At 37.2% G+C, this 26,243-nt stretch overlaps 1 pseudogene; it reads left to right on the forward strand.

Annotated features, from left to right (window-relative positions):
• The first annotated feature begins 14,515 nt into the window (after positions 1-14,515).
• Positions 14,516-15,555, forward strand: LOC125859069 (uncharacterized; annotated as a pseudogene).
• Positions 15,556-26,243: the final 10,688 nt, after the last annotated feature.

Below are 26,243 nucleotides of genomic sequence, written 5' to 3' on the forward strand. Positions count from 1 at the left end.
ACATTAGCTTCATTGAATTCTCATTCATACATACAAAACCATGATAACACTTCAATTTCTCATACTACGCCTTCAAGGCCATGCTCATAATGTACACAATAAGGGAACACCTCCACCTTTCAAGTGGATCAATATACAAGGTAAGTAAACACCTCCACCTTTCAAGTGGATCAACAATACATACATAATTCTACTTTAACATTAAAATTTGGCCATAAGTTGCATTCAAAGTCATGAATCTCAAATCATCAATACATCAACAATTCACCATAATTGAAGCATATATAATAGTAAATTCACTAACCCATAGTAATCATGACATATTCCAATCATAAGCTTTCATAATCATCAAACCCACTTCATAAAAACACAATTTAGGAGTTGAAGGAAATTATGGATTCATGGAGTATTTTCACCATAAATCATCAATTAAACACCAACACAATCAATATATGCCATTAGAAACCTTTTGAAATCATTTAGAAGAAGAACCCATAAGATTGAGTAAAACCATTGGTTTTCATAAATTTGAAAAATCTTTGAAAGTCTTTGAAATTGACTCTAGCATGAAAGATAACCCTAGATGAAAGATCACCATATTTTTCTAAGATTCCCCAAGAAATTTGATGAAGAAAGATCCTTGAATCAAAACCCTAGCTCCCACTTCTTCTTTTTCTTCTTACTTGAGTTAGAGAGAGAATTTTTGGGAGAGGAAGAACTCTTATTTTGATTTGGAGAACTAATGAGTAAAATGACTTGTTGAAAGACTTAAAACTATTTATACTAATGATTAAGACCATTTAAAATTAACCCCACTTAATAAATAATGAAAACACAATTACTTAAAAATCCCTCACTAGGGAATCCTCGTCAGGGACCAAGGAAGGCTCTACGGACCGTGAATGGGGACCACGGCCCGTGAAGGTGCCCGTGGTCCCTAGGCAGTATCTCCTCTTAAGCTTGCAAACCTTCAAATGTCTAAGGCATCTCCACGGCCAACTCTACGGATCGTGGTGATGACCACTGGTCGTGGAGTGGCTCGTGGAGTTGAGGCAGAACCTTGGTCTCAAGGCCTTGGTTCTATCATGGCCAAGTAACTTCCATGGCCACTTCTACGGACTGTGGTCAAGGCCACTTATTGTGAAGCCTTGGGGCAGTGCTTAGCCAAGGTTGGAAGCCTTGGCCTTTGGCTTAGGCCTTTCCTTCCTTGGCTTGGCACAAGCCCTTACAACCTTCACCAACATACAAAAAGGTATTTTAACATAGAGTCTAACACGTGCCTTGATGTTGACTCACTAAACTTCATGAAACAAGGCTCGGGACAACATTACACAACATGAAACCTCATTACAAACTCCACACAAAGTCTTTAGGCTCTAGTTTCTCTTTATTCATTTTATGAGTCGTTACAGATATTTGTGCCAATGACCTGTGTGATGAGATTACTTTGAACATTATGTGTGATGACACCTAGAATTTGCCCCATTGGTTCGGTTGACTAAGTGAGGCAAGCACTTCAAATGATCTTAGGCAACAATTTTGAAGAGTGAAACAATTTGACAATATATCTCTATTGTGCCCAACCTTGTGAGATGTGTGAATCTTGGTTGAACCCTCTTGGGACTTATACCTTTCTTGGAAGAAACATGAACAATTGTGATTCCTCTCTATCCATTTACCCATAACTTTCATGAAGTGTGGTTTGTTGAATAGCCTACTTAGGCCAAAAGCCTAAGTTGGGGGTGTGGTGAAAAGAGAAGGAAATTCAACAAGTGTGAGAAATCCCCATTGAGTAATGGTTTTGAAAAAGATGGAACCCCTCCATGTAAAAAAAAAGAAGAAAGCAAAGAAAAAGAATAAAAAAATTATGAAATAAAGTAGTGGAAGTTCCAAAAGAAATGGGGTATCCGGTATTTGATATGAATTTTAATAATGAGGTGGGTTATGAGCATCATCAAAATGTTAAAGAATACTAAGAAAGTGATGTTAAGACCACACTTTATGAAGGTAGAAGCCACTAAGCCCAAATGACCATACCTTTACACTCAACCCTGTTACAAGCCATGAAAAGACCTTTGTGATCTTGAGTCAGCTGATACGAATGTTAATTAGAAAATAAGGACAAACCTATGGGTGAAGTCATGCATGTATTCATCTTTGTGAGTGTAAGAGTCGTATGTGATTTCAGAACTATAAATTGTTGAAGAACTTTGTCTGAATAGGGAATCATCTTTGTTGTGAGGGTATTTGAGTAAGTTTGTTGAGCTTGAACTTGCATTTGGAGGAAGTATTGTGAACTTGAGAATCTTCGATAATGGTGACTCACAATTTGAATCTTTGAGTGCACTATTGATCATTGCATGACTAAGTTAAACCTTCTTTTATGCATTCATGTTGAGTGTTATGCATCACTATGTGAGACATCCTTTTTGAGTTGTTGATCTTGAGTTTTACTTGAGGAAGATCAAAAGTTTAAGTTGGGTGTGTTGATGAGTCCGAGATTTGAACTCATTTAGAGCTTTATTTGTATAGATTTAGTGTCCTCAAATGCTTATTTTGTGCCATAAACTGATGTTAAAGCCTTGATTTTTAGGTAGATGAATTGAGGAGCAAAGCAAGGACACTAACAGGCAAAAAGGAACAAAACAAACTGAATAAATCAAGAAAGGCAAGCCTAATGGTCGCCAAGAGCACTTGGCGAATCGTCGAGTGGCTACTTTGACCGCCTAAAGTTCCAGTGTGCCATCCCTGAGGGAAGAAACCAAGTCGTTGATAGAAAAGGGGCAGTCGGTGAATCACCGAACATTTCTGCGATGCAAAGAGTCATCGCTTAAAGTTACAGAACTTGAGGATGCTCAGTGCCAAACCAAAAAGGCGATAGAATAGAGCAATGAACGGTTCGGCGAACAACTCGGCAAACCTGACTTACCTTGCCTAATGGCCCTTCGTGGCATTTTTTGGTGACTATAATTTAGATTTTGAACTGTTAATTTAGCATGCTGAATTAGACTAGGATACTTTTTTCTTGAGTTTTTCAGAGTTACTCAGTAGACTTGAAGGATTTTGGAGATTCAATTTGGAGATTTTGCAAGTGCGTTTTGAATTTTCTACAAATTGAAGCATTGTAAAGGCTAAATTACTCTTACCGAGTTGATGGCTAATCGATTTGGTAATCGTTTTTATTCTTTTATAATGGTTGGCTAAAACCCCAATTCGTGGGGTGTGATAATGTGATTATGGGTTGAATTAGTTTATGGGTATTGTTAATTACTAGTTTAAATGCTATATTGAAGTGGGTTTAATCATTAAGTGTGGATTAATTTATAAATTGTAGTTGCAAATGCAGTTCTAACCATGTGTTCTTAGCTTGCTCGAGAGAGAGGTTTTAGAACTAAGATTATTGATTAATGATTTATAGGTATTGGGTTGATCTGGGTTCAGCTCGAGAGAGTAAATCCTAAACTCCATTCTATCTATCTAGCTCAAGAGAGTGGATTAATTAAGGTGTGGGTTGTTCTTCATTGCGATGCTTGTTGAAGTTTGAAAGAAATCACCTTATTCGAGATAGTTGTTCGAGAGAAAGCTATATCCCATATAGTCTAGCACATTTAATGATTTATAGTTGTTTACTAGTAGTTTCAATTACCCATATATTGAAATTTTCCTATAATCAATCACATCCCGAGAATTCCTCGCCTTATTGTTTTATCAAGTTGTTTGTGACTGGGTTGTAGTTGATATTTTCAAACCAAAACCACTCATCGAACATTTCTATCACCCCTTTTAATTTGTTTTATGTTGTTGTCGATAAATTATATTCCTATATCTAGTTAGATCACATTCCTACTTCTTGATTGAATTTTAACACGTACCGATCCCTGTGGGATTCTACCCCAACTCAATTGTTGGGTTATATATTGCTTAACGACCGTCTACACTTAGAGTTGGATGATAAGGAAACTTCATTTCTTTCATTACTCTAAGTCGTGCAATAGACTTTAACTCTATACGATCTCTCTCCTGACCCTTACCTTATGTTCCTCAGGATATGACAACTAGACGGGCTACTAGAAGGATGGAGGGTGACAATGTGGAACAAGGATCTCCTCTCAAGCTCCGAGAGTTCCCTTGGTTGAGAATATTTCAAATGCGGAGTTGAGGTTGGATTTTCAAATGTTGGCCCAAGCTGTGACGACACAAGTCAATCGAGAGGTCGTAGTCCCCATGAACCCAAATGTGGGCACGGCTGTTTCAAGATTAAGGGAATTTATGAGAATGAACCATCTGGAATTTGATCTGTCCAAAGTTGAGGAAGACCCTCAGAGTTTATCGATGACGTCTATAAGGTACTTGATATTATAGGGGTAACTCTAGTAGAAAAGGCAGAATTGGCCACTTACCAATTGAAAGGTGTTGCTCAAGTGTGGTACGACAAATAGAAAGAGGCAAGACCAGTAAGAGCTGGTTCTATAGAGTGGGAAACATTTAACGCTGCGTTTCTTGAGAGGTTCTTTCCCCTTGAGATAAGGGAACCAAAGGTGCAAGAGTTTATTAACTTTCGTCAAGGAAGTATGAGTGTGAATGAGTATGCTCTAAAGTTCACTCAACGGTCTAAGTATTCTCCAACAATGGTTGCGGATTCTAGGGCTAAGATGAGTAAGTTTGTGACGGGTATATACGAAATTGTGGTTAAAGAGTGTCGTACCTCCATGCTCATTGGTGACATGGACATCTCTCGTCTTATGGTCCATGCACAACTAATTGAGGAGGAGAAACTCAAGGAAAAGTGTACGGAGGTAAAAAGGGCTAGGACAAGGTATTGAAACTTCTCTAATGCAAAGTTTGATGGACAAAGTAGGCCTATATTTCGACAAAGCTTTTACGGTGAAGATTCCTATAATGCTCCTCTAAAGTCTAATAAGGATAGGGTGTCTAAGCCTAAACCTCAAGGAGGGAATGGAGGTCGTTCTTCTTTTGCTAGGTCTACGTGCGAAAAATGTGGGAAGAAGCATGATGGTAAGTGCCTAGTCGGCAGGAATAGTTGCTTTAGTTGCGGGAAGAGTGGACAAAAAATGAGAGATAGACCCATGCTTGCGGCTAAAGCGAGAGAGGGCAAGCAAGCTCCTCCTAGTGGTTCGGGTTCCGATGCCCCCAAGCAAAACCGCTTTTATGCATCCCAATCTAAGGGTGACCAAGAGAGTTCTCAGAAAGAAGTTACTGGTATATTTAAAGTCTTTCAACTTGATGTTTGCGTTTTACTTGATCCAGATGCTACTTTATATTTTGTGACGCCATATGTGGTGATGAGGTTTGATATTCCTCAAGAAGTATTATTAGAACATTTTTCTATCTCTACTCCTGTGGGTGATTATGTGGTGGATAAGAGGGTCTATACAAGATGTCTCGTTTCCTCATCCCATAGAGTTACTCTTGTTGACTTGGTAGAGCTTGACATGTGTGATTCTTGGTATTGATTGGCTACATCCGTGTTATACTTTTATAGATTGTAGAACTCGTGTGGTCAAATTTCAATTTCTGAATGAGTCTATCCTACAATGGAAGGGGGGAAAGTTTACACCTAGAGGTCAATTTATCTCTTGTCTTAAAGCTAGAGATTTGATTTCTAAGGGATGCATTTACTATCCGTTAGGGTGAGGGATGTAGGTTCTGAAATAGCTACCCTTTAGTATGTCTGCGTAGTTAATGAGTTTTTGGAAGTGTTACTTGATTTACCCGGTATTCCTCACGAACGGGAAATAGACTTCGTTATTGACCTTCTCCCGGATATGCAACCATATCTATTCCTTCTTATAGAATGGTTGTGGTTGAGTTAAAGGAATTGAAAGAGCAATTAAAGGATTTGTTGGATAAGGGTTTCATCCGAGCGAGTATCTATCAGTGAGGTGCTCCCGTATTATTTGTAGAAAGCAATATGGGTCTCTTTGAATGTGCATTGATTATCATCAATTAAATAAAGTGACCATTAAGAATAAGTATCCTCTTGAAAGGATAGATCACTTGTTTGACCAACTTCAAGGGGCTAGTTATTTCTCTAAGATTGATCTTCGTTCGGGTTATCACCAATTGAGGGTGAGAGGGGATAATATTCCAAAGACAACCTTTCGAACCCGGTATGGTCACTATGATTTCTTGGTAATGTCGTTTGGGTTGACTAATGCTCAGGTAGCATTTATGGATTTGATGAATATGGTGTTTAGACAATACCTTGATATGTTCGAAATTATGTTTATTGATGATATTTTGATCTATTCAAGGAGTGAGAATAAGCATATTGACCATTTGAGGATTGTGTTGTAAATTCTTGAGGACCAATAACTTTTTGCTAATTTTAGCAAGTGTGAATTTTTGTTAAGGTCTGTAGGTTTCCTTCGTCATATTCTGTCAAGCAAGGCTATTGAGGTAGATTGTATGGAGGCGTATACGGCCAAGAGTTGGCCTAGACCTCTAACTCCCTTGGATATTAGAAGTCTTTTGGGTTTGGTTGGTTACTATAGAAGGTTTGTTGAGGGGTTTTCCTCCATTGCTTCTCTTTTGACGGCACTGACCCAAAAGAAGGCTAAGATTTTGTTGTTGGAAGCTTGTGAGAAAAGTTTCCAAGAGTTGAAAGATAGACTTACTTCCACTCCGGTGTTGACTTAACCGGAACATACGAATGGTTTTGTGGTATATTGATGCATCTAGAGTTGGGTTGGGATGTTTGCTTAAGCAAAATGGTAAGGTTATTGCCTATGCTTCAAGGCAACTAAAAGTCCACGACAAGGCAACTTTAACATCCATTAGAAGAATTATCCTACCCATGACCTTGAGTTAGAGGCAGTTGTGTTTGCCTTAAAAATATGGAGGAATTATTTGTATGGAGTTCATGCTGATGTTTTCACCGATCATAAGAGTTTAGATGTTTTCACCGATCATAAGAGTTTACAATATGTAATTAGTAAAAAGGACTTGAATCTTTGCCAAAGAAGGTGGCTTGAGTTATTAAAAGATTATGAAATAAGGGTTCGATGGGTAGTTTGGCTCATATAGATGAAGAAAAGAAACTGTTGGTTCGAGATGTTCATAGGTTGGCACGTTAGGTGATCAATTAGTGGACTCCACCAAGGGTGGTTTCATAGTCCATAATGTGTCTGATCGTCCTTTGTGATGGATTTGAAGGCTAAGCAAGGTCTTAATCCCATTTTGGTAGAATTGAAAGAGGTGGTGCTTAACAAATCCATTGAGGCTTTCTCCCAAGCGGAAGATGGTGTGATTAGATATCAAGGCCGTTTATATGTTCCGAATGTTGATGACTTGAGGGAACAAATCCTAGTGGAACCCCATAGTTCTCGGTATTCTATTCACCTGAGAGGCACAAAGATGTACCGTGATCTACGGGATGTCTATTACTAGAATGGGATGAAGAAAGATATTGTAGAATTTGTGTTCAAGTGTCCTAATTGTCAATAAGTGAGAGTTGATCATCAAAGACCGGGAGGTTTGTCCCAAGACATTTCTATTCCTACTTGGAAGTGTGAAGACTTGAATATTGACTTATAGTTGGTTTGCCTCGCACCCGACGACAAAATGATTCACTTTGGGTGATAGTAGATCGGATGAAGAAATTGGCTTATTTCCTTCCCATCAACGTTTCTTATTCGGCGGAGGACTATGCTAAGATGTACTTGAGTGAAATGGTAAATTTGCATGGAGTGCCTTTGTCTATCATTTCCAATCGTGGTACGTAATTCACTTCTCAATTTTGGAAGTCATTCCAAAAAGTTCTTGGTACCAAGGTTAATCTTAGCACAACTTTTCAACCCCAAACCGATGGGAAAGCGGAGCATACTATCCAAACTTTGGAAGACATATTAAGGGCTTGTATGATTGATTTTAAGGGTAATTGGGATGACCATTTTCCATTGATTGAATTTTCCAACAATAGTAGCTATCACTCAAGTATTGGTATGGATCTATTTGAGGATCTCTATGGTAGGAGATGTAGATCTCCTGTAGGTTGGTTTGAGGTGGGTGAAGTAGCTTTGATAGGCCCCGAGCTAGTTCATGAAGCTATTGAGAAAGATTGACTTATTAGATAAAAGTTGAGAATGGCTCAAAGTCGAGAAAAGTCATATGCCAATGTTAGAAGAAGTGATCTTGAGTTTGATGTTCATGATTGAGTTTACTTGAAAATCTCACCTCTGAAGGGTGTAATGAGGTTTGGTAAGAAATGGAAGCTTAGTCCCTAGTATGTAGGCCCATATAAAATTTCGAGACATATAGGTAAGGTTGCCTATGAGATAGATTTGCCAAATGAGTTGGCATCGGTGCATCCGATTTTTCATGTCCCTATACTTCATAAGCGTGTTTCATATCCGACCTCCATAATTCCCGTAGAAGGGTTGGGAGTTGATGAAAATTTCTCTTATGAGGAACTCCCGATTGAGATTTTGCACCGGCAAGTTAAGAAGTTGAGAAATAAAGAAGTTTGTTTTGTAAAAGTGTTGTGGAATAATCATTTAGTTGAGGGTGCTACTTTGGAGGTCGAGGCCAATATGATGTTCTGATATCCTCATCTCTTTCCTTCTTCTCCTACTATAGCTTAAGGTAATGAGTTCCTCTTAGTTTGTTCTATGTTTTGGAGTCATGTGTGTTTTATGTGTCCCATAATCTCCTTAAGTTATGCATGTTCATGGAAGCTTATGTTTTGAAAGAAAATGAATTATATGTTTGATTTTTCCTGATGTTGTTGTGTATTAATTATGAATAGCCTATATGATTCATGAGATTGTGTTGAGCATGATTTTGAGCTTCGAGAAGGTAATTCCTCCTGGAACATGAGAAATGTTGAAAGTTTCATGCATAATGAGTTATTAGATGTAGTTCATACTTCCTTGTGATGCATTAAATGTGTTTAGTGTGGAGTTGACATTTCCTCCTTTGTTTTGTGCATTGTTATGATGTTGCATGCATGATGGGCTGCTAGCCTTGAGTCTTTACTTCTGTTTATTGTCTAGAGCGTTATTCGAGGACGAATGTTCCCAAAGGGGATATAATGTAACACCCTAAAAGCTAGTGGACTAAATTAGAGCTACGTGTGAGGGTTAGAGCCAAGGAAGAGGGCAAGTGCCAAAGGAGAGGACTAGGGCAGTCCACTCTCCCATAGACACTTCCCAAGAAACCACGATAACCACCATGGCTCGTGGTGAGGACCACAACATGTGTTGTAGCTCGTGGTGGGCCAGGCAGTAGCCTCCCCAAGGCTTCCCAAAAATAGCCCCTCTTCACGAGCCACTTCAAGACACGTGGTGAAGTCCACGACTCATAGAGGTGCCTATGGATGTTGGGATTAGGGGAACACTTCCCTATCCACTGTTTCATGGACCATGAAGGGCACCACGGCCCGTGGCAGGAACAACAATTGTGGGAAGGGTCGTGGACCGGTCTTAGAGTTTATGGGTTTTTGTAAGGGGCTGCCTAGCTACTGTCTTATGGTCCATGAAGGGGGCCACGACTCGTGGTGAAGTCCGCGGCTCGTGGGACCTCACATGGTCCTTGGGTAGTGCACTAAAGGTTGAGGGTTATTTGGGTAATTACGATTTTAATTAAATTAAACTGAGGTTGCTTTGCCTAAGCTTAGTACACCTAGATAAGTGATTTTAACTCTAAAACTAACCTATTCAAATCATTATTTCCCAAAATACATAATACATCCCCAAAAGATCTCCTCTCAAATATTTCTCTCTGTAGAAACTAGAAGATGAAGAAGAAGAAGGAAGTTCAAGCTACGATCAAGGTGAAGGCTCAATTCCTCAATTGAAGCTTAGTATTTGGCTTTGTTGTTAAGGTATGATAGTTTTAATCCATGACATAGAAATCCCCCATTGTTAGGGTTTGATTCAAAATGCATGGGTTACTTTCAAACATGATTCTATTGATTGAATTATGTTATTCTAATCATGAATCAGATGATTTCCTATGGTTTTTATGATGTATCCTCAAGAACCCATGTAATTCCTATATCTCTTAGTTGTGATCTTATGATGAGGGACTTTGTTGAAGAAAGAGGAATTTGATGAATTTATGAATGAAGTGATAAAATCACATGAATTTTAATGAAATCCATGTCTAATGCTTGAATTCTAGATGTGGTGATTGAAACTAGGCTTTGAACCTTGAAAGGGCAAAGTATGAGATTATGCATGTTTTTATAAAATTTATGTAAATGCTTTAAGGACACTTTGAGAGTAAAGTGTCAATGATTATGATATTGTTGTTGTGTTGATTGAAAGGACATTCTCATAAACACAAGATTAACATGATATGAAAGGTTTTCTCATATAATTAAGATTCTAAGGTTGAAAGGCTTTCTCAGCTAATTGAATCTAAGATTCACGTGTAGACATGGCTAGTGAAAGGTTTGGTCACACATGATCTGAAGAGCTATCCAAATGAACTAGGTTGGATTGGTAACATGACATGCCTTTCCATGGATGATAAAAATAAGTAAGAAAATACTATTATGTCGGAATTATACTTAGCACCGAGTTGATATTTACAATAATATGGAAGCTCTCCCGTTAGTAGAGGTTGGGATTCTAGAAGAAGTCTCATGAGATAAAAGCTTTCCCATCAGTAGAAGCTAGGTTTCTAGTAGCAATATCCTTATCTCATAAACTATGTTCCCATGTACGATGATTATGTAGGGGATGCACTTAAGCTAGAACTTCATGGTTCTACCTTAGGCAAGTAGAACAACCCTTTTTGGAATGGGAGACACCGGGTGATCATGCTATACCTCACATAGTCTTCATGTTGGTTAAGGCTAATTTTCCCACAACAAGATTAATGATGAACTAAGACATGCTTAAAGAAGTATCTTGTAAGTGTTCAAAGATTCTTAAGATGATGCTAGTTTGCATTGAATATGATGTTGACTTATGTTTTCCAACTATCGCTATTGTGACGTTTAAACTTGGAAAATTGCATGATTTAAAAAAAATGTCCCTTTTAGCATGTTTTAAATGTCTATATGAATAGTTAGCATACTTATTACATTTTTGTAATAACGCATACTCTTGCCTTCTGTTTTCCCAAACGTAGGGTCTGACAGTCAAGGTCGACAGTTTTGTGGCTAGAGCTTGGATATTGTTGTTTCCTGAGCTTGGTGAGTCCTCATGGTTCAAGGACGGATTTCCATTGTTTAGTTCCTTTCATATATTACTTTCTTTGAACGTGATGTATGGGCTAGGCCTAATTTCATTTGATATTGTAATAGATGGCTATGATGAGACAAGTGTCTAGACATCTGCTTTCTTTTATGATAATCTTTTTAGACTTGAAATATTGTTTACTCTTATTGTTCTATTTCTTATAGTATGAGGACTAAGTGGCTTGTATGGAGTCCTTCGGGATTCTATATGTCATGTTACATCTAGGGGGTACCCCTAGGTTGTGACACCCGAAAGAGACCAAAAGACAACTAACGGAGTAAATCAATCCCCAGGACATTGTGACACCTATATAGGAGCTACAATTAAGAGAAAGTCATATAATATATTATATATACAGAGAACTGACCAATCCAAAATACAACATGAGGGTCACTATAAATGAAGGACCATAGTAAGTCTTTGAACGTAGGGAGCTCACAAACATTGGAGTCTATGACCTCAACGGAAGATACAACGCTCACTGAGGGTGACTCGAACAAGGAACTGCATAATAAAGATGTAAAAATGTAATATGAGTTCCAAAACATGGGGTACCCTATAAAAATCATAGCCAGACCAAACTCATAATGATCAAATATATAAAAAGTAGCATGATGATACCAGCAAGACACTTGAAAATCTAAAAAAAAATGGGTAAACTGTCAAATATGCCCCTAAACTAATAAAAAAGGTCTAAATATACCCTCCGTTTAAAGTTTGTCTCAATCATGCCCTCACCATCCAACTTTTCATCTAAATATACCCTTATGGACGGTAGTTGACCTACTGAAAATTCCAACTCATTTTACATTTTTTTAAATGCCAAGTGGAATTGCCACGTGGCATTTAATTAAAAGGGAAAGGGGTCGCTTATGGCCCTAAACTATCCGACACACATTCAAAACACCTATCCAACCCATAAATCACCCCTCTTTTAATTAAACTATCCGACCCGACCCGATCTAAAACCCATCCCTTTTAACCCATTATCAAAGCCCTAATGTGTTGTTAACTTCTCCATTTCCATTGAAAGAAGCTTGTCGTGCTAGGGTTCTTAGAAGATTTACGAAGCTTGCGGCGCTAGGGTTCTTAGAAGATTTAAGAAGCTTGCAACGCTAGGGTTCTTAGAAGATTTACAAGTTGAAGGTAAGTCTTCTATATTCAGTAAATTTATATTTGATTTTGTTACATTTTCTTGTTAGGTTAGGGTTATCTAAATAAAGTCGACCTTGTAAGGCATGTGTTGTATTTGATTTGTGTCTATCAAAATCACTTAAAATGTATTGTTTAATGTTAAAGGATGTACTTTTATGCCTTTGTGAGCATTGTTTTGTTTCTGTTTTGGTGGTCTCGAGATGATATTTGTCTTTTAGGGTTTAGTTTATTACATTTTTGTAGCTTTTAATGTGTTTGGTTTGATGTGGTCCCTCTGATTTTACTGTTTCTTTCATGTATTTTTAAAGAATGATTGATGAAGTTGAAATTGTGTTCAACTACAGGGGTAGATGGGTTATTTCACCTATGTTGGTTTACACTAAGAAATTGGTGCACTCTTGGCTTAATGTTGACCCTGAATTATTGAGTCAGAAAGATATATGTGATGAGTTTACTTCCAAGCTAGGGCTTTCTCGGGTTAAACAATTGTTAGTCACTAGGCCCTCTGGAAAGTATTATATAGTAGATGGGGATGATGGAATTAGGGCCATCCTTTGCCTTTTATGTGAGAAATTTAAAGTCATTAACTTCTTTTTTTGTGGAGGAGGGTGAGCTCACAGTCTTTGCCCAAAATATTACACAATATTCTGAATCATGTTATGTAGATGTTGAGGTTGGTACAGATTGTGAACATAGTGGTTGTTCTGATTATGAATGGGATCTTTCTGAGGGTGAGGAATGTGATTATGAGTGGATGGAGGCTAGTAGCAAGGAAAGGGGAAGAATAGTAGGTAACAGGTTGGAAAACTTCAAGGAATTGCAAGTTGGTATGACATTTAAGGACATGAAAGATGGTAGACAGGTTCTAAATTATTATGCATTAGCTAACAGAAGGGCTTTGACTATAACCAAAGGTGTTACAAAGAGAACTAGGTATGGTTGTGATGTGGGATGTCCCTTTACGTGTTTGATTTCAAGAGATGACAAAACTGAAGGGTTTAAGGTAAAGACTTTCATCAATAAACACACATGTGAGGAGGCCTTTTTTAATTCTAGAGCTGATATAGTTACTTTAGCTTAGTACTTCAAGCACAAGCTTTAAAATAATCCCAAGTATAAGGTAAAAGATATGATAGGAGAGCTTGAAAATGACTTGAAATTGAATGTGTGTCAATACAAACATAAAAGGGCTAAGAGGATGGTTCTTGAGAAGTTGGAGGGTAGTTTTATAGATGACTACAACATGCTTGAGGCCTATGCACAAGAGCTTAAGCAATCCAATCCCGGAAGTGATGTTTTGATAAATATCTCTAAGGATTCCCTAGTTGAAGGAAAAAGAAAATTTTTGAGGATGTACATGTGTTTTGATGCTCTTAAAAAAGGCTGGAAATCTTGTTTGAGGACATTCATTGGACTTGATGGTACATTCTTAAAAGGTACATGTAAGGGTATGATTTTGGTTCACTAGGACAAGATTCTATGAACGATTTATATCCACTAGCATGGGCAATAGTGGACAAAGAAACAAACAGGAAATGGTGCTAGTTCATTGAGCTATTGAAGGGGTCTTTGGACCTTAAAGATGCAAAAATCACATTCATTTCAGATATGCAAAAGGTATGATATTGTTTTTAACTCAATTTTTACTATTGTTTTAATACACTTTGATTCTCCATTTTTACCTACTTTTTTAATACACATTCATTGTCAATGTTACTTACTATTTTTAATACACATTCATTGTTACACACATTCTAACAATTCCAAAAACACTTGTACTTACTATTTTTAACACGCATTAATTCTCAACCTTTACTCATTATTTTTAACCATCAGGATTCTCATTAATTTCATGTTCTCATTTGTTTTATTTCACTGTTACAGGGACTGATAGATGTTGTTCACAAAGTGTTGCCTGAAGCTCAACATAGGTATTGTGTGAGACATATATTGAGAGTAACTGGTGCAAAAGATGGAGGAGTGGTCAAATGAGGAAGCTTATGTGGTGGTGTGCTTGGAGTTCCTATGATAAAGAGTTCAAGGACTAGTTGAATAAGTTGGGGAAATTATCAAAAGATGGTGCAAGGGATTAGGTAAACTATCCACCAAGAGCATAGTGTAAAGCTTATTTTGATACTCAGTGTAAGAACATGATGATTGATAACAACTTCACTGAGTCATTCAATGCATGGATTCTTGAGGCTAGAGCAAAGCCAATAATCAAGATGTTAGAAGAAATAAGAGTACAAGTGACAAGATTGCTAGGGAAAAATGAAAAAAAGTGGAGGACTTGGGTTACTGATTTCAGTCCAGAATGCATGAGGTTGTACATTGACTACAGGGCCATAGCACATGGTTGTAAGGTGGAATTCAATAGAGATTGGGGATATGAAGTGTCTGATGGAGAAGATATATACACTGTCAATCTAGAGCAAAAAAAATGCACTTGCAAAATTTGGGATTTATCAGGTATTCCATGCCCTCATGCCATCAATGCATTGACCAAAAAAAAGTAGATCCAATAACTGAAATGCATTGGTGGTATAGCAAGGAGGCTTACATGCTAACATATAAAAACAAGATGCAGCCTGTAAGAGGTCAGAAGTTCTGGAAGGTTGATCCTTCAAGTGCAATGCTGCCTCCTAATGTTGTGAAACAATTGGGTAGACCTAAAATGAATAGGAATAGAGAACCAGATGAAGCAAGAAAAAGAAAAGGTGAATGGTCTCAGTCTAGAAAAGGCACTCAAATGACATGTAGCAACTGTGGTGAATCAAACCATAATGTGAGGTCCTGTTACAAGGTAATCTACAGTATTGTATATTTTTCTATATTTTTTATTGTAAGCTAATTAACCTACATACAAAAAAAATTATAGGAAAAGTGTACTGAAAATAATGCACATTTAAAGAAAGGTAAAAGGCCAATGTCTAACGATGAACATGGTACTGATGTTGAGGCTGAAACTGAGGCTGCAACACAAGAGTTCGAACCATATGATACGGATGTTGAAGATGATGAAGACCCACCTCTAAGACCAATGGTGATTTGTGAATCAGAGTTAAGGGCTGAGAAGTTGAAGACAAGAGTTATTCCAACTAGTGCTAGAAAAATTTAGTTTTATGGAGATCACACTGGTGCCTCAGTGCCAACTAATTTGCCTTATTCTTCGGTCAAAAGAACATGGTAGGGCAAAAAAGCTATCCCTGCTGGACATGTGCTTATGTAGGAAAAAAAGAAATGAATCAAGATGATGGGGGTTAAGGGGAGAGAACAACCTGTTCTAGATGATGATTCGTTGTAATTTATTTTCTATGTTAATTTTTGTGTTAATGCTCATGGTTAACCACAGTGGTTGACAAACAATATTGCTGATTAGTACAATGTTTGGACTTATTTTAGGTTCTGCGACTGCTATTTGAATTTTTGAAATTATGTGCTTGTCTGGGCTGTGGCAGTGACTTTATGTTAGACAATTTTAAATTGTGTTGCATTTTGACTTTTGCAATGTTGTAGTCTTGCAACTTGTAGTGTTGTTGTTTATTCAATTATTTAATATGATATTTCATATTTGCATTGAGAAATTTCTTTTAAGTGTTGTTGTGTTGAGTGTTGATTGTTGTGGTTGTTGGTGGTTGGCCTATTGTCATAGGACTCCCAATGGAGAGAATCTCTTCAAAATCCAGACCTACTGGATGGCGGAAGCTGAAATTACTCTCAGTTGTTCATGTTGTACCACTCAAATTGGTGGACTTAACTCACGTTCTATCTCCTCCAGTGACAGCAACAAGACAAGAGAGTGCAAATCCCATGTACACCGTACAGATACCAAATTTAGCTACAATTCTCAAGAAGTATAGGCCAATAAAGAAATTCATTATCTATTCAAGGAGAAATACTAGTTCGAAACAACTAAACACGGAGAGAATGAGCCTTCAATTAATCTTACAGTGCTGCAAATACCACCACAGTGAAGGGCAATAAATCAATTCCTACCTTTTCATACTTATCTTTTTAAAGCTCATGTCGGGAACATAGTAACAATCAAAAGCAAAAGATATTTCTCAAACAAAAGAAGTAAACAATAATACTCCAAAATCAGAGAACCAAGGGACTACTGTCTCTGGTGCTTCAACAAAATGTATATTCCCTTAAGCACCCTGGCATGTCATGTTGCCCAAGAGGCGTGGCATTAAGAAACATTCTCAAATGACATTTGAGCATACTCTGTCAGCATACATTTCAGCTTATTGTGATACACATACCAACTAAACAAATAGCAAGGATCATTATAAATGTATGTGTATGGGCAGAAGCTCACAGAATCAATAAATAGCAAAGTAATCTTCCATGTATGTGAACATGGATTTAATGCATTATCAACTGAAGACTTTCCAAGAAATCTATGAAAAAATATCATATGATTATACTCATCTACAATCAGCAAAAATTTGAACCAAAGTAAATATAATGTTTCTTTGATTATAACACGATAAAAAGTTAACTATGTTCCTTGTTGTCTATTAACATAATAACGAGCTGCAGATGAAAGTAGTTGAGAAATTGATCACATCAAACTTAATAGATCATATAAACTAAAACGTCTACTTGAAATTGATCACATCAAAAGTCATGAACCACATCACACATGTTTAACGTTTTCTAAGCTAAGGTTTATAAAGTTAAATATTACAAAATGATAGAAATTCATATTTCCCTTCCTATTTCATCACCCAGAATGCTGCAAAACAACACCACAACATAGCTATCACAATCCACATTTTATGAACTTTTTTCTTAGACTTATCGACAACAATATCTTCATTATCGACAACAATCTCCTCACTCTTGGGAATAGTAATTTTGTCTAGATGTTCACAATTTTCTTCAATTTCAGATGCCAAATACTTTTCACGATGAAGATTATTGTTTTCCTTCTTTAAATTGTGGAAGAGATTTGCAACTCTAGAATGGAGTGGATAATCAACCCATTTCCAATAATCACATTTATAACCCTGCACAATTATGAAATTGAAATCAATACTCACCAAAAATATGAAAATTAATGAAATTATAAGATAAATTTACACTAGGCTTAGAACATTTATTAAAGCGTCTTCCAGCATTAGTTGGAGTGAAAGCTGTGAAAATCCTCGTTACAATACCACATTGACATTTCACCGTCAACAGACATGAAACACTCGAGTCCTAACTCATTCTTTAAAAAACTTGAATGGTGGAAGATGACTGGAGATGACTAGAACACTCTTTTATTCTCGTGCGAGCTTCTGAAAATGAAATCGATGAGGGTAATAAGGGCTCTCAAGAAACCTAGCATTGATGGCAATGAAGAAGGGCTATTTTCGATGGAAATGAAATCATGCTACTTTTAATGGAAATAGAGAAGTTAACAACAAATTAGGGCTTTGATGATGGGTTAAAAGGGATGGATTTTAGGTCGGGTCGGGTCGGATAGGTTATTTAAAAGAGGGGTGATTTATGGGTTGGATAGGTGTTTTAAAAGTGCGTCGGATAGTTTAGGGACATCAACCCCTTTCCCTTTTAATTAAATGCCACGTGGCAATTCCATTTGGCATTTAAAAAAATGTAAAATGAGTTGGAATTTCCAGCAGGCCAACGAACGTCCATAAAGGTATATTAAGACGAAAAGTTTGACGGCGAGGGCATGCTTGAGCCAAACTTTAAACGGGGTATATTTAGACATTTTCAAATAGTTTAGGGGCATATTTGATCCTTTACCCAAAAAACTAATATAAAATAGAGGATGGGTAGATAGAATTAATGATTCATCCAAAAGATACACACAAAAAACTCAATACATTCAAAGGCCAACTTATCGAATATTATAATGTAACGTCAAGTAAAGAAAACCATAACCCCAGAAGGAACATCGAGCCGCCTAAAATGACACCTCAAGTTTAACCAACGACAAATAACCCGATAGATGTATCCACAGGCCGCCCGAGATAGCACATTGAGCTTATTAACTAATAACCAATAAATATGTATCAATGAGCTACCATAAATTATACATCGAGCTCATCAGAGTAAAAGCAGCTCAAAAGTGTAATAATCAAGTAAATTGGGGCATCATTTTAGCAATATTTTTATCCATCTGGTGATCTTTTTCCAATTGTTCTTTGCTCATACCCAAATGCAGAGGAGACACCTGTTCTTTTATGGTTTACCATGCACGGTTAATCTTTTCATGTCGCCAAGTAACATAACTGCTACGTGAAATGGTTGCCTTATTAGCCAACCTTGAACAACTTTGTTGGCTAGGGATATTATAATGGAGTTCAAACTATAGTAGAATTATTACAACATTCAGTTAGCTGGAACACCATGTGTTGGGTATTGCAATAGTAGCTTTCGAAATTGCAGCCATGATTCATGAAGATGTCCCTACGGCACCCTTTCAAAATTTTGGATGCTACTTCTAAACTTGATCATCTTCGAAGGATTGAAAAATATCTCTAGAAATGCATCTATCAGCTCATCCCATGAGGTGATTAAATCATTAGGAAATTTGGAAAGGTATCTACTCACTTCTCCCATTAGAGAGAATGGAAATAATCTCAGTTGAACGATCTCTGGTGAGATGTTTTTGAAGTATAATGTCCTAAAAACATTCACAAAATTTCTAAGGTTCTTGTGGGGATCTTCATGAGCAAGTCCCCCAAGTACTCCTTGCATTTGGAACAACTGTAACATTGTTTTGATCACAAGAAAGATTGCCTACCCTAGTTTAGGAGGTAACCGGATAACTGTCGTGGTTTGGATGACATTCATGTGCATATCATTCAAGTAACCCATATTATCGTTTTCCCTTATAACTCTTTCCACATAGCTGAAGGTGCATATGTTTCCCTAGATTTCTTCCAAGCTTCATACCACAATATAGCCACACCCTTAAATATATATGTTGCTAGCTCAAGTGCTTCTTTACCCCTTTCATGCATAACATTCAAAATGCGTTGGATTTGATCTATAAAGTCTTGTGGATCTTAATTAGGATCTGACTTGGTGAATGATGGTAAGAGAATCATGTTTACACATGCTAGTTGCTCTATCTATACAACTAGTACCTGCAACTGGATTTCTTGCCTTTGGCCGTGGCCAGCAACAATACGAGTCAATAATTGGACTAAATTCTTTGGCTCGGTAGAATTAATAAGGGGTTCTTGAGGGGAAACTTCCCTCCTTAGATCTTTTGGAGATTGAGGGGTCGGGGAAGTCTATGATAAATACTCATCTTTAGCATCACTTTAAACAGCTTGACTAAGTGGTGGTTGGCTGGTCCCTTCTTGGGCAGCCACATCTACTCACTTACATGTACTTTTACACCTTCTCGTAACCGGCATCTTTTCTATAAAAAACAAATTTAGAAGTTAGATATGATTCACCTACAACATTGGTTCTATTGCACGATCTAAGAAATGAAAGAAAACAGACAACTCCTACATTTCCCGTAGCCTCCTATTTATAAATTAGGTGCACAACACATCCATAAGAAATACTCTTCAAAGACACGTCCTTGTAGACTCCCCATGATGACCTGCTCCAATACCACTTTTGTCATGCTTCAGTTCCCATTATGACAGACAGGCACCTGATGCCCTAAAGGCACAAGAGAACCAACATGTAACATGTGCTTACTATGAATATAACTTTGAAAATCTTAAAGTTTCTACATGTTCACATAGGACGTAGCAGTACAAACTAACATTAGACAAGACTTGGCCATTGAGGCCACAACTGTTTATGAGATACTCCATTTGTCCCTAATTACATGTCCACTTTTCCTTATACAGTTGTCCCTAATTACTTGTCATTTTGATAAATCAAGAAAGAACAATTTTTTTTTACCTATTATACCTTTAATTAAATGATTAAATACTTTGAAAAATATAGAACTTTTCATCCACTTCATAATTAATAGGGTAAAATAGTAAACTCACTGTGTCGTTAATTGATTTCTTAATAGGTGTGTCAATTCAAAAATGGACAAGTAATTAGGGACAAAGGGAGTAAGACGCAACTAAATCTATATACAATAGCCTACAAAGCCTCTAAGAGATAGAAAACCTTAGTTTAGGGTAGGAAAAGGCCCTGTCTTACCCTTAACTATAATATAGTAACAAAATAAGAGCCAAAGACTTGGTACCCTGAATCAACCTGGAGCTTTACCAGAAGCATCTGAGTACCTCTGTTCCAACTAAAGAGGTCTACTAGTTGTAGTACATGTGCTTGCAACATTAAATCTAGCTTCCCCATAAGAGACGTCAGTACGAAAAAATGTACTGAATATGTAATGCAATTACATATGTAAAACAAGGTTCAAATGAAATCAAGTATTCGTATATAAGTGCATAAATCAGAATAAGAGGCAACCTTTGTTACTCTTGTAGGAGCATATATGTTACATTCGTTTCTTAAAAAAAAAAATTGTCTTATGATCTTTATATGGGATATGATACAAATGACCAGCTGATCAGTGGTAGAAGAGGATGACCCATGCTAGGCATTTTAAACCCGGGATGTTGTCCTCATACATACTTAAATTAGGATCGTTATATGTTATGCTTTCGCCTCTGAGCTGCCACCCTTCTATACTAATTGAGATCAGCCCATGTTAGACTTTCGCACCTGACCTGCTACCCTTTCTATACCGATCGGGATCGACCCATGCAAGGCATTTGCCCTTTGGCTGCCACACATAATTATACAGATTGCTTCACTTAGATTCTTCAACCTTTTAGATTGTTGTTTTGGTGGTCATAATCATTTTTGAGACTTGGAACTACGGACAAGTAGCAGAAGACATGAAAATAATAACTTCAAGGCAGTAAAAATGACATAAGGAGCTATGTAACATCAATGCATTACTTATGAGCTTAAATGACACAATTGACTTCAATGGACTAAGAGGAGAATTCACCAAGCTTGCTTTAGCAAATACCACTTCTATACTCACACATTGGAGGATAATTATACAAATGTAGAGTAATGAACATGTAATGATGTAAGTCGACACACTAGGAAGAGGTCAAAAATATTGTAAGCTATTTGGAGATTATACGATGCCAATATGTTTCCCTTACTAGGGATAGAGCTTAGGAAGTTCACTTTGTTCATATTAATTGTAATTACCAGATTTCATGCCAAGGAATATTGAACCTAACAACCTTACATACCTTATTTTATGAGCAATAAAACTATATCAATTAAGCCTCCTTTCTTGGGTGCTAATCTACAATACAAGACATGATTACGCTAATGTTAGCAGCTAATCACATTAAGGTCCTTGAAAAATAGTAGCTAAACACTTGACGGAATGCACGCCCATAAAGCCATTACAAAAATGGTGAACCACCACACCATTAGTTTATACATTAATACAACTTCATACATCCTTTGCCAAGATACCCATGCTTCCCCCAACAACAATACACATAAGGAAGCCACTATCAATCCCCAAAAATATTTCATCATAATAGGATAATTTTGAACTGAAGAATTTATCACTATCCATGAGTTCTTGACAAATTTATAAAAAATTCTCCACCCCAAACCTGTATTCAAGAGAGGAAAAAATGGGCAGTAGCCTTACCTTAGTTTATTGAATTTTTTCCTCTAAACTTGTACTTCAAGAACTGAAACTCTCCTTCAAGCTTTTACTTGAAAAAAGAGGGACAATATTCAAGAACCCTAAGGTGTTTTAGGGCTACTGTTTAAAGCCAAGAAAGGCCAAAGAGAGAAACTTAATAAATCTGAAATTTTACAAATTAAAAATGAAGCAAAATATTTGATCTTTATCCCTTTAAAAGGGAGGTGAATTGGCCGACTTTCTTGGCCAACTTTGGGCTATATATTGTAAAGTAGGTGACCCACCTACATGGCCTTTTAACATGGGCCTTTGAGGACTTCAACACTTGTTAGGCCTTGCTTCCAAGTATCCCTCTATTCGTGTCAATTTGAACCATAATTAATGCAGGTAGGTGATCCACCTACTTTGACTTTTCAGTTGGGCGTTTTTGGACTTAAGAATAGTAGGCCTTGGCTGTCCATTTCCCCTTATTCTTCTACTCAACTTGGGCTAGATTAATGCACGTAGGTGGTAGTGTACTTGGTCCAACTACGTTGTCAAAAGAGTCTCAGTAGGTGATGGACCTACTCGGTCCTTTGGGCTGGTCAATAATTCAATGTAAGTGATGCACCTACTTGTCACCTACTAGCTTAGTTATGTCTTAGTACGTGATGCACCTACTTGGTCCTTTGGGTTGGCCAATAAGTCAAAGTAGGAGATGCATGATGTTTGAATAATCAAGACACAACTTCCAATGCAAGTGTCTAAGATCGTACAATAGTAAAGTAACCCAACCAAGGGTTGGGGTCGAGTCCCAAGGGACTGGTTTCTTAGAATTAGTGATTAAGCGCAAAAGTGATGAAGCTAATTGTAGCTAAAGACTTTATCGAATGAATACATGACAAATTAAAGGGTCTGACACGAGTGTCAATTATCAATGGGGGTTTTGTAAACAGGTAAAGAGCAAAATCAACAAAAATAAAGAGAGATATGAAAATGGAGATGGGATTCTTGGGATGTGACAGGAATACGGGTTAGACTAGACTATTGGCTACATGCTTTTGATAGTAAATCTGTTGCATATTTGTGACTAGGCTAGACTATAGTGGTGGTAAATTATTTCTCGATCAACTTACCCTGAATCAAATGGGTTCCTCTCGGACACCCACTTGCTGCATGAAGAACAGCCTCCGCCTTAGCCCACTCACTCTCTCGAGCTGAGTGTGTGGGAGAAGGAGTAGGGTTCACTCTCTTAAGCTGAACCTCATGTCGACCCACTCCCACCGGCTATCAATTTACTAGTCTTAGTTTTACGACCTCTCTCTTGAGCAAACCGAAAACACAAAGGTGAAATCGTATTTGCAACTACAATTTCATTAAGTTCCACCACAAAACTAAACGAAATCACATTTACACAACAATTAAACCATCAACAAGCAAGATCCAATAGATAATCTAACCCATATTCACAAAATCACACCCAAAGAATTGGTGGTTTAGCTATACATTTAAAAGAGCTAGAAATTTATACCAAAATGAGTTTGCATTCAAATAGGTATGCAAGATTAAGTCTTAAGACAAGTCAAAAGTGAAGAATCCGCAAGACCCAAGTTCAAAATCTTGGAGGTGAAATCCTTTGAATCTTCAAGTTCTTCAAAACCCTCTCTAAACTTAGAGAGAATAATGTCTCCTAAAATTGTATTCTAAACTTAATACAATTAAAAATTCGTTACAAAGAATAAATGCAGTACTGGTATTTATAGCTTTCAATAAATGTGCTGCGAAGGATCACTCGGCGAAGTTAGTCGGTATCGCTGATCAACTTGGCAATCCGCCCTTTGGTAGGTTTCATCGCTGTCTTACTCTATCCTTCAGCATCGTCGTGTTTTGGATCATTGGGAGACATAGTACTGCTTCGCGAAACTATTCGGTGGTACGTCGTCTGTTCCATTTCACCGTCGATTTGATCCTTTGTTTCAGGGCTCAACACACTGGAGCAAAGGGCGAGGGTAAGAACCTTTTGGCGATTTGCCGAATGGGTTCGGCGATTTTCAGATCTTTATTTCTTTGCTCTTTCAGCTGCCTTTGTTCCTTTTTGCTAAATAGTGTCCATGCTTTCCCTCAAACTCCAAATACTTGAAACTTAAGGGTTTTCATCAGATATTGAGACAAAATATGCATTTGAGGACACGAATTCTATCAAAAGAAATCCCTAAATGAGTCCAATTTGTGGACTCATTAATGCACATACTAGTCAACTACAAGCTTATTTAGGTCAAGAAAGTAGCTCACTTATTTTATTTCATTTTCTAAATCTTACTTCATTTTGCTTTAACTTACCAATTCACCTTAAACTTTAAGTTCAAATACGACCTTACTATCTCGAGTTTTAATTCTATTGTCGGAGTTGACATGGACACATGCTGAAACGTGCAAGACAAACAACACCTTCTAATATATTTTAAACCAACACTACTCAACTAAGAAATATGGTCCCTCACCTATACCATAAGTCTATGAAGTGTCATATGGATAAAAGTAGCATATGGAGAATACAAGGCGTTACATCCTCCACTCCTTAAGAACATTCATCCTCGAATGTAACCATTGTTAGCTAGCTCCAAATCATTTAAATCCTAAGTTAAATTTTATTATTTGCCACATAGGTCATATAAACTTATACTTACTAGTAAATGTATCAACTATACACTTTAATCTTTCCCTTTAGATTGAAATAAATGAGGATACTTTGACTTCATTACTTGATCATGTCCCAATTTCAAATTGGAAGTTTTATACGCTGCATATAACCTCCGGGCTTTTGGTGTTCTACTTTTACTTGTTGACAATTTGAACATTGAGCCACAAATTACGCAATGTTCATCTTCATGTCAACCCACCAATAAATTTCTTCCAAGTCATGATATTTTTTAGTTGACCCCAGATGGACAAAATATTTTGAATTATGTGCTTCCATCATAATTTTCATTCTTAATTCATCTAGATGAGGTAAACACAATCTATTTTGACACTGAAGTACTCCCCCTTGCATAAGCTCAAATTCCTTTTCCATACCATGTTGTACATTCTCCTTAAGCTGTAATAAAATTGGATCAGTGTACTGCTACTCTTTCACTTCCACTACTAATGAGGATTCTGCCGCATTTTGGACAATAACCCCTTCGTCTGGAGATTCAAGAAGGCAAACCCCAAAGCTAGCTAGTTGGTATAGATATTTAGTTGTCTCTTCTCTTCTATGAAATGCCCATAAGTGCTTGCAATCGTCTTAAGACATAAAGCATCAGCTACCACATTTGCTTTCATAGGATGATAAAAAATATCTATGTCATGATCTTTTAATAAGTCAATCCACCTTCGTTGCCTCAGATTCAAGTCCTTTTTCCTAAATATATATTCTGACCTCTTGTTAACAATATGTATGTCAACATGAACTCCATACAAGTAGTAGCGCCATATCTTCAGAGCAAATACAACTACTGCTAGCTCTAGATAATGGGTTGGATAATTTTTTTCATGTGGCCACAACTCTCTTGAGCCATAAGATATTTCTTTACCATGCTGCATCAATACACATCCTATGCCAAATCCTGAAGCATTAGAATACACTTCATGCCCTTCGGTGCCTTCTAGAAGTACCAATACATGTGTAAGGGTTAATTTATTCTTCAACTCTTGGAAGCTTCTTTCACATGTATCACTCCATTGAAACTTGGTTGCTTTGTTTGTTAGCTTTGTTAAAAGTGTAGTAATTGAAGAGAATCATTCAATAAACCTTCTCTAATAACCTGCCAATCCAAGAAAACGACAGATCTCCAGAGACAGTGTAGGTCTTGGCTAGTTTTTCAGGGCCTCTATCTTTTGAGCATCAACCTTTATTCCTTTGTCATATGCAATATGGCCTAAGAATGGCACAAATTTCAACCATAACTCACTTTTAGAGAACAACCCATACAACTTATGATCATGAAGAATTTGTAAAACCAGCCACAAGAGATTAGCATGGTCCTCTTCCGATCATGAATACACCAAAATGTCATCTATGAATGCTATCACGAACACATCTAGAAATGGTTTGAACACCCTATTCATCAAATCCATAAAAGCCATTGGTGCATTTGTTAGCCGCCTGAATGCCATGACTAAAAACTCAAAATGAGCATACCGTGTTCGGAAAGCTATCTTGGGTATATCTTGATCTTTGACCCTCACTTAGTGATAACCCAACCTCAAGTCGATCTCTGAGAAAC

Source organism: Solanum stenotomum, chromosome 3 (assembly GCF_019186545.1).
Source record: "Solanum stenotomum isolate F172 chromosome 3, ASM1918654v1, whole genome shotgun sequence".
Classification (NCBI taxonomy): Eukaryota; Viridiplantae; Streptophyta; class Magnoliopsida; order Solanales; family Solanaceae; genus Solanum; species Solanum stenotomum.